Source organism: Thalassophryne amazonica, chromosome 9, assembly GCF_902500255.1.
Source record: "Thalassophryne amazonica chromosome 9, fThaAma1.1, whole genome shotgun sequence".
Taxonomy (NCBI): Eukaryota; Metazoa; Chordata; class Actinopteri; order Batrachoidiformes; family Batrachoididae; genus Thalassophryne; species Thalassophryne amazonica.
In genome coordinates this window covers 29,485,451-29,503,221 of record NC_047111.1, presented here as the reverse complement: position 1 = coordinate 29,503,221, position 17,771 = coordinate 29,485,451, and the positions used below count along the sequence as shown (strand labels likewise).

The following is a 17,771-nucleotide window of genomic DNA, read 5'->3' as shown; positions in this document are numbered from 1 at the left end:
CGCTCTGCCCTGCTCAAGGCCCGGACGAGGGCTAAGGCCCATGCAGACCGCTGGCGTGCCCCGGCCCCTACGTATCAGCCCGGGCAGGCGGTTTGGCTATCCACGAAGGACATTCCACTACAGGTAGAATCCCAAAAACTAAAGGACAGGTTCATTGGACCATTTTCCATACTTAAAGTCCTCGGTCCGGCCGCAGTGAAGCTGAAGCTACCAGCTTCACTGTGGATTCATCCAGTGTTCCATGTTTCACGAATCAAACCCTACCACACATCAACTCTCTGCACCCCCGGACCGGCGCCGCCTCCTGCCCGGATCATTGATGGACAGCCTGCCTGGACCGTGCGCAGGCTCCTGGACGTCCGTCGAAAGGGCCGGGGGTTTCAGTATCTGGTGGACTGGGAGGGTTATGGATCCGAAGAGCGCTCCTGGGTGAAGAGGAGCTTCGTCCTGGACCCGGGCCTCCTGGCCAACTTCTACACCCGTCACCCGGACAAGCCTGGTCGGGCGCCAGGAGGCACCCGTTGAGGGGGGGGTCCTGTTGTGTGGGCCGCTGAAGAGGAGGTACTGCTGGCCCACCACCACCAGATAGTGCCCTGCTTGAAGTGCGGGCTTCAAGCACGAGAGGGCGTCGGAGCAACCGGGAGTGACAGCTGTCACTCATCATCAGCACCAGCTGTCACTCATCCACAGTTCATCACCACCACCATAAAGGCCGGACTACAACTCCACCTCCCCGCCGAGAAATCAGCCACTAGAGAGGTAATTTTCTCTGCTGAACAAAACATTGATTAATGGTCTGAACTTCTTTGCAGCCGTTTTCCTGTGGTGTTGCCTTATCTGAGGGATTGGCGTTTGGTGTGATCAGCGACGGCTTCGCTTCACACTCCAACCAGATAAGTGGTTAGACAGGAGCTGCACGAGTGTGTGATTGGAGGTGGAGGTGCTCCCTCCCAAAAGAACACAGACTGTTGGATTACTGAGTGTGCAAATTCACACTCATCAATACTGTTTCTGTTCTCTGCCAGCAGTACCAGGTCTGACAGCTGGAGACGGTGGCCACCTGGGGATCCAGGACTTGGCGGCTCCGTTGTTCTTCAGATCCGTTGGCGGTGAAGGCCGTGTGGGATCCGGCTCGGTTCGGGACGTATGTCTCCTATCCTCAAGCCTGCCGACACGTCACGCTACATATAATTGTCTGTGGTACCAAAACTGTGTTTGTCTGTATTCTGTTGTGCACGTCACAACATTAAATTGTTACTGTTTGGCTTATCCATTGTCCGTTCATTTAACACCCCCTGTTGTGGGTCCGTGTTCCTACACCTTCACAACACTATTTACAGAACAAGTTTTTATTTTTTTTTATAAACTCAGAACATGAATATTCTTAAGTGTATGAATGAATATTTACAGAACAGCCTCAGAATTGAGATTCAATGTTGTTGATCACAATAGTAAAGGAATTGTTTATAGAACAAGTTTTTTATAAACTCAGAACATTAATATTCTTACGTGTATGAATGAATAACAGAACTGTCTCAGAATAAACATTCAATGTTGTAGGAAATTATGAATTACAAAGTATGCATGAACAAGAGTTGTCATACTCAACACAACTTTCTTTTTTTAAAATTTTATGATCAAACTGTGATTTTTTAAAAATTATTTATTTATTTTTCTACCTAACGTTCTTGGGATTTTTTTTTCCACACAGAGTTAAACAATGTTGACTAAGGTGTGTGTGTGTGCATGACTGTCTGTCTGTGTGTGCATGTGTGTGTGACTGAGGGAGAGAGAGAGAGGTTGTTTGACTGACCAATTTATTTTTATGAACTGCAGTGAGAAAGTGTCAGATACTGCATGCAGCCATATTCAATAAAAATATTAATATATGATAAAAGAGAAAAATAACTGGTGCAACACAGAAATAAGTGCTGGAAAGTTTAATAAGGTGCTGAAAACAAAAATGTACAACGGGTCTAACGTTTCGATGTGAGAGTCACATCTTCCTCAGAGTCCTCAGAGTTCCTCAGAATATAGGGTAGTTTGTTCAGCTATATGTATGTATCTGTGTAAGTGGTCGGTAAGACTGTTTATTTTTTAATGATCTGTTTCAACTTCATGATTCATGCAAACATCCAGTGATGGCAAACAGGGAAATAATATGTCAGCCTTGTACACTGTATTCTTCTCAAAAGCACCGCGTTCAGTAGGAGCAAAGTTGTCCAACTGACTTCATATCACGAACAAAATCAAGAGCAAACAAAAGGTTAAAAAATAAATAAATGAATAAAAAAACAGACCGGAGGTTGTGACAGGAGCTGTTTTCAGCTCTGTCTTGTTAAAAGCACTGTGTATGATACGAAACAAGTTCACCAAATAACTTTAACCCTCTGGGGCCGACGCCATCGTATATAACGGCTAAGACCAAGCTTTACTAAATTATAAATAATTTTTTAATGACATGAGATAGAAACTTACTTTTTTTTTTTTTTTGCTGAAAAGATAACTGCGGACTTTTGAGCCAGCCATCGGCCATCTTTGTACTCCTCATAGAAGCTGTGTCAATGATGTTCGCAATGTAAGTGTCCAATTGGAATTGGTTCACCGTCACATAGTTTTCCAAAATCCAATCGTAGGGCAGATTTACCTCACGTGAAAAGTCAAAGATCATTTTCAGGAGTGATATGTTACTAGTTGGCCTGTTTGAATAGCCCCCTGGGTGCTCCAATGAGTACATACTATTAGTACATACTCAGTGCACCCTGTGCCATTATGCACAGTGATCGGTGAAAGCAGACGAGAGCCTCTGATGACAATCTCATGTGCTGTAACTATCAGTATTGCTCCACTAGTTTGCATGTGAATGTTACTGAATAACTCTGTTGCTTTCTCTGCGTAAAGCACTGTTTACCATATGAAAATAACAAAATGCATAGACCATTTTGTGTATATTGTTCAAAATGTGCATTTGTGTTGATTGTTGAACCTTTTTGTTGTACAGTCCTTCACACAAGACCTCAAATTACCTTTATAAAGTGTCAAAACAGTTTATTATAGTTTGCTGTGTGTTTTGAATAAATGTGCTTGGAAAATTATTTTTTGCTTTATTTTTTCCTTGCCTATTTCTGATTGTAAACCTTTATTACACTTATAAAACACAACAAAATATATATACATATATATTCTGAAAGCACAGGTTGTCCTGAATAAAAAGAGACATAAAACTTGATTGTGGGATGCAGGGAGAGCTGTTAACAGCAATAATAAAACATTTATGCCAGGCAAGTGAACTGTCCAAAAATGCCCTTGGACCCCAGAGAGTTAAATATCAGATAAACCGAAAAAGAGGCGAACTGAAGAAAACTTAAGCTGGGCAAGAGTACTGACAGAGCAACGTGAGGCAGAATCCAGCCAAGCACAGAAAGAGATCGTGTGTGTGTGTGTGTGTGTGTGTGTGTGTGTGTGTTTGTGTGTGTGTGTGTGTGTGTGTGTGTGAGAGAGAGAGAGAGAGAGAGAGAGAGAGAGAGAAGCTGCAGTGAGACATATCTGTGTTGGGAGGGGCGGGCGCTGTGTGTGACTGGCCAATCACAGAGCGTGAAGACAGTCAGTTAGCCAATGAGAATTTTCCTTCAGCACGAGAACAGATATTGATGAGTTTTATTCGATCATGCTCGTGCTTGTCAAAAATGCTTTATCCGTACCAGATACTTGTTTCAGACGTGAGCATATTGCGCCCATCCTATACTCACTCCACTGGCTTCCAGTTCATTTTAGAATTGATTTTAAAATTTTAATGTTTGTTTTTAAAGCTATTTATGGCCTTGCACCTCCCTACTTGTCTGAAATTTTAACTTTGCGCACCTACAGTAGGACGTTAAGGGCGTCTGGCCAGCTTTACTTAGATGTTCCAAGGTCAAGATATAAACGCTGGGGTGATCATGCTTTCGCGGTAGCTGGCCCCAGAATGTGGAATGAGCTACCTCTTGAGTTACGTACTATTCCTGACCTAGCACTTTTTAAATCTAAGTTAAAGACTTATTTAAACTGGCTTTTAACACTTAGTGGGGAGGTGACATGTTCTGTTATTTTTATGTTCTTTTTTTATGTGTTGTTTTAAAATTTTATTTTATATGTGTTTTATTTTGTAAATTTGTGTTTTTAATGTTAAGCACTTTGGACACCAGTCGGTGCTGTAAAGCGCTTTATAAATAAATGTTGATTGATTGATTGATTGAGTATCCGGTACAACCCTAATATGTACTGTATGGGGTCGTATAAAATAAACAATTTTTCCTGGCAATTTCTAGCCATGTAGGTCTGCATGTATTTAATGATAACAGCAATTAGAGATTTCTGACGTCCGCCAATCTGGATCCAGATCACCTCCAAAATTCAGTGGAGCCTTCCATGCCCTAATATCTATCTGTGGATCCAATGTCGCCAACCGAACGGTCCCCCCTAAAAATCAGGCTCCCCTGCCTTCATTGCGCATGCGTCATTAGCTGCGGTTCACTGATTATCACCTCGTTTCTGCTTCAAACTGCACTCCAGTCATCATCTATCTCAGCATCAGATATCTGAAACTTTTGTACAAAAATCATCTACATACATAAATGGCTACGTCTGTCTGTCTGTCTTTCCGGGATAAACTCTCAAACTATAATATGTAGCCCTAAAAACTATATGTATCCTGAATTCTCATGACATGGGAAACAAACTGGTACCATTTTTTTTAAAAGTTGAACTGAAAATGAACCCCAAAATAGTCATTTACAGTGGGGCAAAAAAGTATTTAGTCAGCCCCTGATTGTGCAGGTTCTCCTACTTAGAAAGATGAGAGAGGTCTGTAATTTTCATCATAGATACACTTCAACTATGAAAGACAAAATGAGAAAAAAAATCCAGGAAATCAAACTGTAGGATTTTTAAAGAATTTAATTGTAAATTATGGTGCAAAATAAGTATTTGGTCACCCACAAACAAGCAAGATTGGTGGCTCTCACGGTCCTGTAACATCTTCAAGAAGCTCTTCTGTCCTCCACCTTTTACCTGTATTAATGGCACCTGTTTGAACTGGTTATCTGTATAAAAGACACCTGTCTGTTGTGAAAGTGTAGGAACACGGACCCACAACAGGGGGCACAAATGAACGGACAATGGAGGAGTCAAATAACACTGTTTTTACTGTTGTGAAATAGGCACAACAAACACAACCGATTACAATATTGAGATTGAGTCCAATTACCGATTTCCTCTGCCACCGAACCCCGGGAATACTGGAGCCGCCAAGTCCTGAACTCCCAGGTGGCCACTGCCTCCGCTCGTCGGATCCGGTACTGCTGGCGAGGAACAGAAACAGTCAGGTGTGGGTGCGGCTGCACCCAGCAACACGGAGGGTGGAGACACCACCTCCACCTCTCGTCAAAAACAATATGGAAATGTAGGAAGGTGAGTACTTATCCAAATATGTCCAGTCCAGTAGTCAGCTGTCCTACAAACAAGCAACAAGTATTACGGCTTCAGTTAATAGCACGTTTGGCTGAGATCGTTACCTCTTTGATAGAGCGATATCTCGGCAATGAGGTGGAGATGCCGTCCAGCTGATATACCCCTCCGCTGATGGATGTCAGCTGTTTTGGTTAATGGGTGACAGCTGTCACCTTGGCTGCTCCTGTGAGGCGGCAGCGCCCTCTGGTGCCTGGAGCCCGCACTCCAGGCAGGGCGCCCTCTGGTGGTGGTGGGCCAGCAGTACCTCCTCCTCAGCGGCCCACACAACAGGACCCCCCCCCTCAACGGGCGCCTCCTGGCGCCCGACCAGGCTTGTCCGGGTGGCGGCGGTAGAAATCGGCCAGGAGGGCCGGGTCCAGGATGAAGCTCCTCTTCACCCAGGAGCGTTCTTCAGGGCCGTACCCCTCCCAGTCCACCAGGTATTGAAAACCCCGGCCCATCCGTCGAACATCCAGAAGCCGGCGCACAGTCCAGGCCGGCTCGCCATCGATGATCCGGGCAGGAGGTGGTGCCGGACCCGGAGTACAGAGGGGTGAGGTGTGATGTGGTTTGATTCTTGAGACATGGAACACGGGATGGATCCGCAGTGAGGCCGGAAGCTGAAGCCTCACTGCGGCGGGATTGATGACTTTGAGGATTCTGTACGGTCCTATGTATCGGTCCTTTAGTTTCGGGGAGGGTACTTGCAGTGGGATGTCCTTGGTGGACAACCACACTTCCTGCCCGGGACGATACGTAGGAGCCGGGGTCCGCCGCCGGTCTGCATGGGTCTTCGCCCTCATCCGGGTCTTCAACAAAACAGAACGGGCGGCACGCCACACCCGACGGCACTTCCGCAGGTGGGCCTGGACCGAGGGCACACCGACCTCTCCCTCAACCACCAGAAACAATGGGGGCTGATACCCCAAACACACCTCAAAAGGGGAGAGGCCGGTGGCTGATGACACTTGACTGTTGTGGGCGTACTTGATCCAGGCCAGATGAGTACTCCAGGCCGCCGGGTGCGCGGCTGTCACACAACGTAGGGTCTGCTCCATCTCCTGATTGGCCCGTTCTGCTTGCCCGTTGGTTTGGGGGTGATACCCGGACGAGAGACTGACCGTGGCCCCCAGTTCCCGGCAGAAGCTCCTCCAGACGTGCGAGGAGAACTGGGGACCGCGATCGGAGACGATGTCTGATGGTATCCCATGCAGCCGGATGACGTGGTGGACCAGGAGGTCCGCTGTCTCCTGGGCCGTTGGGAGCTTCGGGAGGGCCACGAAGTGGGCCGCCTTGGAGAATCGGTCCACTATCGTGAGGATGACGGTGTTTCCCTGGGACGGCGGGAGGCCCGTGACGAAATCCAGGCCGATGTGAGACCAGGGGCGATGAGGTACGGGCAGGGGCTGTAGCAATCCCGATGTTTTGCGGTGGTCGGCTTTGCCCCTGGCGCAGGTGGTACAGGCCTGGATATAATCCCGGACGTCGGTCTCCAGGGACACCCACCAGAAGCGTTGCCGGACGACTGCCACGGTTCTTTTCACCCCAGGATAACAGGAGAACTTAGAACCGTGACAGAAGTCCAGGACCGCAGCCCTTGCTTCTGGTGGGACGTAGAGTTTATTCCTCGGCCCGGTTCCGGGGTCCGGGTCTCGTGCCAGGGCCTCCCGGACGGTCTTCTCCACGTCCCAGGTGAGGGTGGCCACGATAGTGGACTCCGGGATGATGGGATCCGGGGGATCCGACGACTCCGTTCTGACTTCGTCTTCATGTACCCGGGACAACGCATCCGATCTCTGATTCTTGGTCCCGGGACGGTAGGTTATCCGGAAGTCAAAACGGCCGAAGAACAGTGACCAGCGGGCTTGCCTGGGATTCAGCCGCTTGGCGGTCCTGATATACTCCAGGTTCCGGTGGTCAGTGAAAACCGTGAATGGCACGGACGTTCCCTCCAACAGATGTCTCCACTCCTCAAGAGCCTCTTTCACCGCAAGGAGTTCTCGATTGCCGACGTCATAGTTCCGTTCGGCCGGGGTCAACCTGCGGGGAAAATAGGCACACGGGTGAAGGACCTTATCGGTCTTCCCGCTCTGGGACAGCACGGCTCCTATCCCTGAGTCCGAGGCGTCCACTTCAACCACTAACTGGCGACTAGGATCGGGCTGCACCAGAACGGGTGCAGACGAGAAGCGCCGTTTCAACTCCTTGAACGCGGCATCGCAACGATCCGACCAGGTGAAGGGAACTTTTGGCGAGGTCAGGGCTGTCAGGGGGCTAACTACCTGACTATAGGCCTTAATGAACCTCCTGTAGAAATTAGCAAAGCCTAGGAACTGTTGCAACTTCCTACGGCTTGTGGGTTGGGGCCAGTCTCTCACCGCCGCAACCTTGGCCGGATCAGGAGCGACGGAGTTGGAGGAGATGATGAACCCCAGGAAGGACAAAGACGTGCGGTGGAACTCACACTTCTCGCCCTTCACAAACAGCCGGTTCTCCAACAACCGCTGCAGGAGCTGACGTACATGCTTGACATGGGTCTCAGGATCCGGAGAAAAGATGAGTATATCGTCTAGGTATACAAAGACGAACCGGTGCAGGAAATCCCGCAAGACATCATTAACCAACGCTTGGAAAGCCGCGGGAGCGTTTGTGAGACCGAACGGCATGACCAGGTACTCAAAGTGACCTAAGGGGGTGTTGAATGCCGTCTTCCACTCGTCTCCCTTCCGGATCCGAACCAGGTGATACGCGTTTCTGAGATCAAGCTTGGTGAAAATTCGGGCTCCATGCAGGGGTGTGAACACCGAATCCAACAGGGGCAACGGGTATCGATTGCGAACCGTGATATCGTTCAGTCCCCTGTAATCGATGCATGGACGAAGTCTGCCGTCTTTTTTACCCACAAAAAAGAAACCTGCACCCATCGGGGAGGTGGAATTCCGGATCAACCCGGCGGTAACGAGTCCCAGATGTAGGTCTCCATTGATTCGCGCTCAGGCCGTGAGAGGTTGTACAGCCTACTGGACGGGAACTCACTGCCCGGAACCAAATCAATGGCACAATCATACGGACGGTGGGGGGGAAGAGTGAGCGCCAGATCCTTGCTGAACACGTCGACAAGGTCGTGGTACTCCACCGGCACCATCCCCAGATTGGGCGGGACTCTGACCTCCTCCTTAGCCTGGGAGCCGGGAGGAACCGAGGAACCTAGACACACCCGATGGCAGGTTTTGCTCCACTGAACCACTACCCCGGACGGCCAATCAATCCGGGGATTGTGCTTCAACATCCAGGGAAATCCTAAAATCACACGGGAGGTGGCAGGAGTCACAAAAAACTCGATCTCCTCCCGGTGATTCCCTGACACCACCAGAGTTACAGGGGGTGTCTTGTGTGTGATTGGAGGGAGTAGGGAGCCATCTAGTGCTCGAACCTGCACAGGCAAGGTAAGCGCCACCAGAGGGAGCCCTATCTCCCTGGCCCATGTGCTGTCCAACAGATTCCCCTCAGAGCCCGTGTCCACCAGTGCTGGGGCCTTCAGGGTTGATTCCTCATAAAGGATCGTAACTGGGAGTCGTGTAGCAATGTGGGTGTGTCCCACGTGAATGTCTCGGCCCACCCCTAGCCCAGTCTCTAGGGGCGGGCGTTGGTGTTTAACCGCTCGGGGCAGTCTCTCACATGATGCTCTATCGAGCCACAAACAAAACATACTCCGCGGGCCCGCCTCCTCTGTGCATCTGGTGCCCTAAATGTTGCCCTGCTCGTGTCCATAGCTTCGTCAGCAGGGGGAGCTGTAGCCACACGGAGCGCGGGGGCCGTGGAGCGTGGGGAAGGCGGAGCGCGGTCGGAACCGGAAGGGAGAGGGACGGCGCATGCCCGGCCACGCCCTTCGTCTCGTTCCCGACGACGTTCTTCTAACCGGTTGTCTAGCCGTATGACAAGATCGATGAGCCCATCTAAATCCCGCGGTTCGTCCTTAGCCACCAGGTGCTCCTTAAGAACCAAAGACAGTCCGTTTACAAAGGCGGCGCGGAGAGCAGTGCTATTCCAACCGGACCTCGCAGCCGCGATGCGGAAGTCGACTGCATAGGCAGCTGCGCTCCGACGCCCCTGTCTCATTGACAGTAGCACGGCTGAAGCGGTTTCTCCTCTATTAGGATGATCGAACACGGTTCTGAACTCCCTCACAAACCCATCATATGTCAGAAGGAGCCGTGAATTCTGCTCCCAGAGCGCTGTAGCCCAAGCGCGTGCCTCGCCGCGAAGCAGGTTTATTACATAAGCTACTTTGCTAGCATCTGTCGCGTACATGACGGGACGCTGTGCGAATACGAGCGAACACTGCATAAGAAAATCTGCGCACGTCTCCACACAGCCTCCGTACGGCTCTGGGGGGCTTATGTAAGCTTCAGGGGAAGGTGGGAGGGGTCGCTGAACGACCAGTGGAACATCACTATTACGCACAGGGTCGACGGGAGAGAGAGCCGCAGCGGCGCCCGGAGGGCGCGCTTCCACCTGCGCGGCGAGAGCCTCCACCCTGCGGTTCAGGAGGACGTTCTGCTCGGTCATCAAATCCAACCGAGTCGTGAAAGCGGTGAGGATCCGCTGCAACTCACCGATCACCCCTCCTGAGGACGCCTGTGCGCCCTGTTCTTCCATTGGCCATTCAACAGCCAGTTGACGCCCCTCGGGATCCATGACGCTGGCCGAGATATCCTGTTGTGAAAGTGTAGGAACACGGACCCACAACAGGGGGTGCAAATGAACGGACAATGGAGGAGTCAAATAACACTGTTTTTACTGTTGTGAAATAGGCACAACAAACACAACCGATTACAATATTGAGATTGAGTCCAATTACAGCGGTGTCGTGTGGGCAGGCTCGACGATAGGAGACGTCTGTCCAAGTCGAACCGGAACCAACCCGATTTCCTCTGCCACCGAACCCCGGGAATACTGGAGCCGCCAAGTCCCGAACTCCCAGGTGGCCACTGCCTCCGCTCGTCGGATCCGGTACTGCTGGCGAGGAACAGAAACAGTCAGGTGTGGGTGCGGCTGCACCCAGCAACACAGAGGGTGGAGACACCACCTCCACCTCTCGTCAAAAACAATATGGAAATGTAGGAAGGTGAGTACTTATCCAAATATGTCCAGTCCAGTAGTCAGCTGTCCTACAAACAAGCAACAAGTATTACGGCTTCAGTTAATAGCACGTTTGGCTGAGATCGTTACCTCTTTGATAGAGCGATATCTCGGCAATGAGGTGGAGATGCCGTCCAGCTGATATACCCCTCCGCTGATGGATGTCAGCTGTTTTGGTTAATGGGTGACAGCTGTCACCTTGGCTGCTCCTGTGAGGCGGCAGCGCCCTCTGGTGCCTGGAGCCCGCATTCCAGGCAGGGCGCCCTCTGGTGGTGGTGGGCCAGCAGTACCTCCTCCTCAGCAGCCCACACAACACTGTCCACAGCCTTAAACAGTCAGACTCCAAACTCAACCATGACCAAGACCAAAGAGCTGTCGAAGGACACCAGGAAGAAAACTGTAGACCTGCACCAGGCTGGGAAGAGTGAATCTACAATAGTCAAGCAGACTGGTGTGAATAAATCAACTGTTGGAGCAAGTGCAAGAAAATGGAAGATATACAAGACCATTGATAATCTCCCTCAATCTGGGGCTCCACGCAAGATGTCATCCCGTGGGGTCAAAATGATCATGAGAATGGTGAACAAAAATCCCAGAACTACATGGAGGGACCTGATGAATGACCTGCAGAGAGCTGGGACCAAAGTAACAAAGGCTACATACTTGGCAGACAGGAAATCAAATCCTTCAGTGCCAGCTGTGTCCCCCTGCTTAAGCCAGTACATGTCCAGGCCCGTCTGAAGTTTGCCAGAGAACATATGGATGATCCACAAAAGGACTGAGAGAATATCATGTGGTCAGATGAAACCAAAATGGAACTTTTTGGTAAAAACTCAACTCGTCGTGTTTGGAGGAAGACGAAAGCTGAGCTGCATCCCAAGAACACCATATCTACTGTGAAGCATGGGGGTTGAAACATCATGCTTTGGGGCTGTTTTTCTGCAAAGGGGACAGGACGACTGCTCCGTCTTAAGGTAAGAATGAAAGGGCCATGTATCATGAGATTTTAAGTCAGAACCTCCTTCCTTCAGTGAGACCATTGAAGATGCAACGTGGCTGGGTCTTCCAGCATGACAATGATCTCAAACACACTGCTCAGGAAATGAAGGAGTGGCTCCATACAAAGCATTTCAAGTTCCTGGAGTGGCCAGGAACTTGACCTCAACCCCATAGAAAATTTGCGGAGGGAGTTGAAAGTTCATGTTGCCCAGCGACAGCCCCAAAACATCACTGCTCTTGAGGAGATCTGCATGGGGGAATGGGCCAAAATACTGCAGTGTGTGCAAACCTGGTGAAGACTTACAAGAAACATTTGACCTCTGTCATTGCCAACAAAGATTATGGTACAAAGTATTGAGTTGAACTTTTGTTATTGACCAAATACTTATTTTCCACCATAATTTACAAATAACCACCAAGGAGCTTTCTGACCATCTCGGTGAATTCGGCCTGGGTGATGGATGAGTCCGCCTCTGAGTCCCCAGTCTCTGCTTCCTCTTCAGAAGCCATGACAATGGGATTGAGGAGATCCTCGAAGTATTCCTTCCACCGCCCGACAAAATCCCCAGTCAGGGTCAACAGCTCCCCACCCGCACTATAGACAGTGTTTGCGGAGAGCTGCTTCTGCCTCCTGAGGCGTCGGAGAGTTTGCCAGAATTTCTTTGCGGCCGACCAATAGTCCTCCTCCATGGCCTCCCCGAACTCCTCTCAGACCCATGTTTTTGCCTCTGCGACCGCACAAGCTGCAGCACGCTTGGCCTGCTGGTAACTGCCAGGTGCCTCCGGGGTCCCACTTACCAACAAAGACAAGCTGGACTCCTTCTTCAGCTTGATGGCATCCATTCCTTCCGGTGTCCACCACCAGGTTTGGGGATTGCCACCGCGACAGGCTCCAGAGACCTTGCGACCACAGCTATGGGCAGCTGCATCGACAATGGAGGTGGAGAACATGGTCCACTAGGACTCCATGTTTCCAACCTCCCCCGGGATCTGGGAGAAGCTCACCTGGAGATGGGAGTTGAAGACCTCGTTGACAGAGGGTTCCACCAGTCCTTCCCAGCAGACCCTGACGATACGTTTGGGCATGCCATGTCTGACCAGCTTCCTCCCCTTCCAGTGGATCCAACTCACCACCAGGTGGTGATTGGTCGACAGCTCAGCCTGTCTCTTTACCTGGGCAATGACAGAAAAGTGGAGCGTCCAGCCCCCTCCAGGAGTTGGGTACCAGAGCCCAAGCTGTGCGTGGAAGTGAACCCGACTATGTCGAGTCGGCACCTCTCAACCTCCCGCACAAGCTCAGGCTCCTTCCCCCCCAGCAAGGTGACATTCCATTTCCCAACAGCCAGATGCTGTGAGCGCGGACCGGGTTGCCGGGCCACCCGCCCTCAACTGCCACCCAGTCCTCTCTGCACCTGACCCCCATGGCCCCCTCTGCAGGTGTTGAACCCACAGGAGGGTGGGCCTACATTGCTCTTTTGGGCTGAGCCTGCCCGGGCCCCGTGGGCTAAGGCCTGACCACCACGCGCTCGCACACAAGCCCCAACCCCAGGCCTGGCTCCAGGGTGGGGCTCCGGCTCTGTCATACCGGGCGACACCTCGGTCCTTGATTTCATGTTGGTCATGGGAGCTTCTGAACTGCCCTTTATCTGACCCGTCACCTAGGACCTGTTTGGCATGGGTGACCCAACCAGGGGCACGAAGCCCCCGACAACATAGCTCCTAGCTATGAGCAATGTGAGGTTATCTTATAGGTCATTATTTTCTAGTCGGAATCTTGGTGCTAAATTTGTTGTTGTTTTCTTTTCTGAAAATTGGTGCTAAATTAGTTGCCGTCTACACTTCCACAGACATACAATTGCTATTTACTTTAATTTATTAAGGTCTTATACATACATATATATATATATATATATATATATATATATATGAACGATACACTTATAGCTGCTTACATTAATTGATGAGATTATAATGTCTTTGCAATCTGTACATGTTTAATCGAGCTCCTCAATGTTCACATGGACCACAATGAAAATAAGCTTTTATGCTTTATTGTGTCATCAGTGTATCATTGATATATTCACCATTCTGTTTATATTGATTTTGCAAAATTAACTCAATCAATTCTGTACATACTTATGATTCTGTTTTACTCTAATCACTATTTTATCTGAGGGAAAAAAAAGTGTGGCTTGAGATCCACCCAACAAGGCCGTCCACGTTGCCAGACTGAGAACTCAATGAAACTCGGTAGGGTTGAGCCGGATACTCTTTTCAGATGAGTATCCGGTACGAGTAAAACTTGTCAATATCTGTGCTCGTGCTGAAGGAAAATTGTCATTGGCTAACTGACTGTCCACATGCTCTGTGACTGGCCAGTCACACACAGCGCCCGCCCCTCCCTACACAGACACATCTCTCTGCACTCTGCAGCTTGTGGCAGACACATAGACATGATCTCTCTCTGTGCTTGGTTTGATTCTACCTCACGTTGATCTCTCAGTACTCCTTAAGTTTTCTTCAGCTCGCCTCTTTTTCGGTTTGTATGGTAAAGTTACTTCGTGAACTTGTTTTGTATCATACACGGTGCTTTGGACAAGACAGAGCTGAAAACAGCTCCTGTCGCCTTGGTCACTGCCTCCAGTCCAGTCAAGTTTTTTTAATTTAGTTTTTCATTTTTTAAACGTTTGTTTGCTCTTTGTTTTGTTGGTGATATAAAGTCAGTTGAAAAACGTTGCTCCTACTAAACGCGGTGCTTTTGAGAAGAATACAGTGATCAAGGCTGACATTTTATTTCCCTGTTTGCCATCAGTGGATGTTTGCATGAATCACCAAGTTCACACAGATCATTAAAAAATAAACAGTCTTACAGGCCACTTACACACATACACACATATAGCTGAACACACAAAGTAGCCGATATTAATATTTTTACTGAACATGGCTGCATGCAGCATCTGACTTTCTCACTGCAGTTTATAAAAATAAATTGGTCAGTCGAACAACCTCTTTCTCTCCCTCTCACACAGTCACTCAGTCATACACACATCCACACACAGTCATGCACACACACACACACACACGCACACACACACACACACACACACACACACACACACACACACACACACACACACACACACACACACACACCCCTTAATCAATATTGTTTAACTCTGTGTGGAAGTTGCCAAGAATGTTAGGTAGTAAAAATAAGTAAATGATTGAAAAAATTGCAGTTTCATCACAAATTAAAAAAAACAAAAAATTTAAAAAGAAAGTTGTGTTGAGTATGACGACTCTTGTTCATGCATACTTAGTAGTCATGATTTGCCCCTACTCTGTCCGTGATCATTATGATTTTCTGTCACTTTGTCTTTGTTGAGTACTTTTGTCTGATTTTTTTGATCATCTGTTTATTTTGATTTGTCACAGCTGCTGGTTTTCTGTTCGTCCCACTTCAGCCACATGTTGAGTTCCTTTCTTGTTTAGTTTAGTCTTTGATCCACTGTCTTTGATTTTTGTTGATCATTGCTTTTGTCACAGCTTGTTGTTTTCAGTTCATTACATTTCAACCACATGTTGAGTTCCATTCTGATTTAGTTTTGATCCACTGTTTTTGATTGTTTCATGATTGCTTATGTCACTAGTTTGATTTGTCAGGTTTACCACATTAGTCTTCGCTTGTATTATTCATGTCAGTTCTGTTCTAATTTTGACCTTTTTTGATGTCTGCTTTTCTTTTTACGGTCAAGTATTCATCTTTTCTTGTAAAGAGTCCATGCATCCTTTGTCCATTAGTTCTTTTCTGTCTTGTTACTTTAGTATTGTTAGTTTTTGGTTATTAGTCATGTCCATGTTGTCTCTGCACTCCCTCATCTACACTCCCCATCTCTGTTCTCATGTATTCATGTCCAGTTTCATTTGTATCAACGTCTCCCTCTAATCACTGCACTTTCTTGTCCTGCACCCCGTTTTCTCTGTCATCTCCTCACCCACTTGTCACTGCACTTTCTTGTCTCATAGTGTCTCATCTTTCTTTGTCCAGGCCCTCCTCCTGCCAGCTCACCACACCTGTTTCAAATCACATCCTAATTAAACCACTGTGTATTTAAGCCCTGCTAGTTTTCTTTTCACTTGCTTGATCGTTGATGTTACTTTCTCCGTTCCAGCTCACGCATCTGTGTTCCAAGTTACGAGCCCTAGTTCCTCGTTGCTGACTGTGCCTGTTTTTCTTGACCTTGCCTTTTGTCTTAGCCCTTGTAACTTTGATTGCCGTGCTCTGACATCAGCCTGTATTTTTGACGACACCTTTGTATTACACCTGCCTGTACGTTTGCCTTGCAGACTGCCTTTTTGTGTCCAGACAGAATTCATGATAAATCCTTTTACATCCTACCACCTGCTTGTGAGTCTGCATTGTGCCTCCTGACTCCTGCTGTGCCAAGCTCCCCTAAGAATCATGACAAGAGAATTTGCAAATCATTGTATTCTGTTTTTATTTACATTTTACACAACGTCCCAACTTCATTGGAATTGGGGTTGTAGTCGAGGAAATGGGAATACTAGTGTGCCTAAAATGATAGAGTGGCAACGACGAGTTGAAAAAAATCTGTCACATGACTCATGGTGCCATCTTGGGTTCAAAATAGCATTCCTATCTGCATGTAAATCTCATATTTGAATAGCTGCAACAGAGTTTACAAGAGAAATGGACTTCTGCTGGTTCAAAATATAAAGAACAGAGTTTGTTTCTCCCCATTTGCTTTTTGATGACTTTATCCACAGTAAGCCAAAGCTGAGAAATGACCAGAGAGCTTTACTGTGACCAATACCAGCTACAGTCATCACCGCAATGAAAGTCCCATGGAATCGAATCGTTCTGTAACATCACTTCACACTGAGCTCGTGTGATGTAACATCTCACCTCGTGGTCAGCCTGCTGTCTAGATCCAAAGTGCCTTTTTAAAAATCGAGCTTGTGGTGGACATTTCATGTAAATAGATCAGAAAATTTATCTGTAAATCTCATGTTCATGTACTCATATACAAAGGCGATTTTAGACTTCCAGTTTTAGGGGTGCTTAGCACATTTTTTAAATTTTTAAAATCTAGTTGTCCAGATATACAATTTCCCATGATTTCAGAGTGAAAACATTGCTTGTAAAAGTTGCATTCATTGTCAGAGTGATAAAAAAAAAAATAAAAAAAACGCATATTAGCAATGGATAACGGCCCATACATAAAATTCCTGCATTCTGGTGCAGTTTATATAACAAATAATTTAATCTCCTAATGTGGTCCGGACAAATAGTAATTGCAACTTAGGAGCAGGTCTGAAATATTCAGAGGCTGAGTACAGTATATTATCCTTGTTTTAATATTAGTCTTATGAGCCTATAGTTATTGAAGTTTTTTATTTCATCTTAACAGATTATTATGTCATAGTATTTAGTACAGAACACTCACCCTGGTGAAGTCCTTAAAAGTAAGAAAAACTAGAAGCACTCAGAGAGTGCAAACCTCCGCCAAGGCTATGGGGTCACTGATGCCATAACATCTACACGCCGTGGAATCATTGAACCTAAAAAGTCGAACAATGATGTTTGCTCAGTAGTTAAAAAAAGTTTCATCTGCTGTGACTGGATAGCATGTATCCTTAGCGCTTGGCATCACAGTTTATTGCAACTTGCACCTTTCCCAGAAGCTACTGTCATCTGAGCACTGATATTGATATTGCATGTGCTTATAGACAAAAACAAATAAGAGACAAAATTAAATTTATTATTCAACTAAACTGGAAATATATGAATTTTTTAACATTTATGAAACACTTCTCTAAACAAGGCCATAGGGTCACTGACCCTAAAGAGATTCCCTCCTTGGCACAATTCACACACAATTCAGTGTTACAACCAAAACTATGATACATACGAGGTCTATTAGAAAAGAAACCGACCTTTTTATTTTTTTCAAAAACTATATGGATTTGAATCACGTGTGATTGCGTCAGACAAGCATGAACCCTCGTGCGCATGCAGGAGTTTTTTCACGCCTGTCGGTTGCATCATTCGCCTGTGGGCAGGCTTTGAGTGAGCACTGGTCCACCCCTCCCGTCGGAATTCCTTTGTCTGACTTCTTCTG

At 47.7% G+C, this 17,771-nt stretch overlaps 1 long non-coding RNA gene across 1 annotated transcript; it reads right to left on the bottom strand.

The window, feature by feature from the left end:
* Window positions 1-1,209: 1,209 nt before the first annotated feature.
* On the bottom strand, window positions 1,210-15,916 carry LOC117516954. Its single transcript, XR_004562597.1, has 3 exons — window positions 15,377-15,916; window positions 5,095-5,100; window positions 1,210-1,219 (listed from the first exon to the last, which is right to left on the bottom strand). It is a non-coding gene; the product is annotated as an uncharacterized LOC117516954 (long non-coding RNA).
* Between the last annotated feature and the right edge of the window lie 1,855 nt (window positions 15,917-17,771).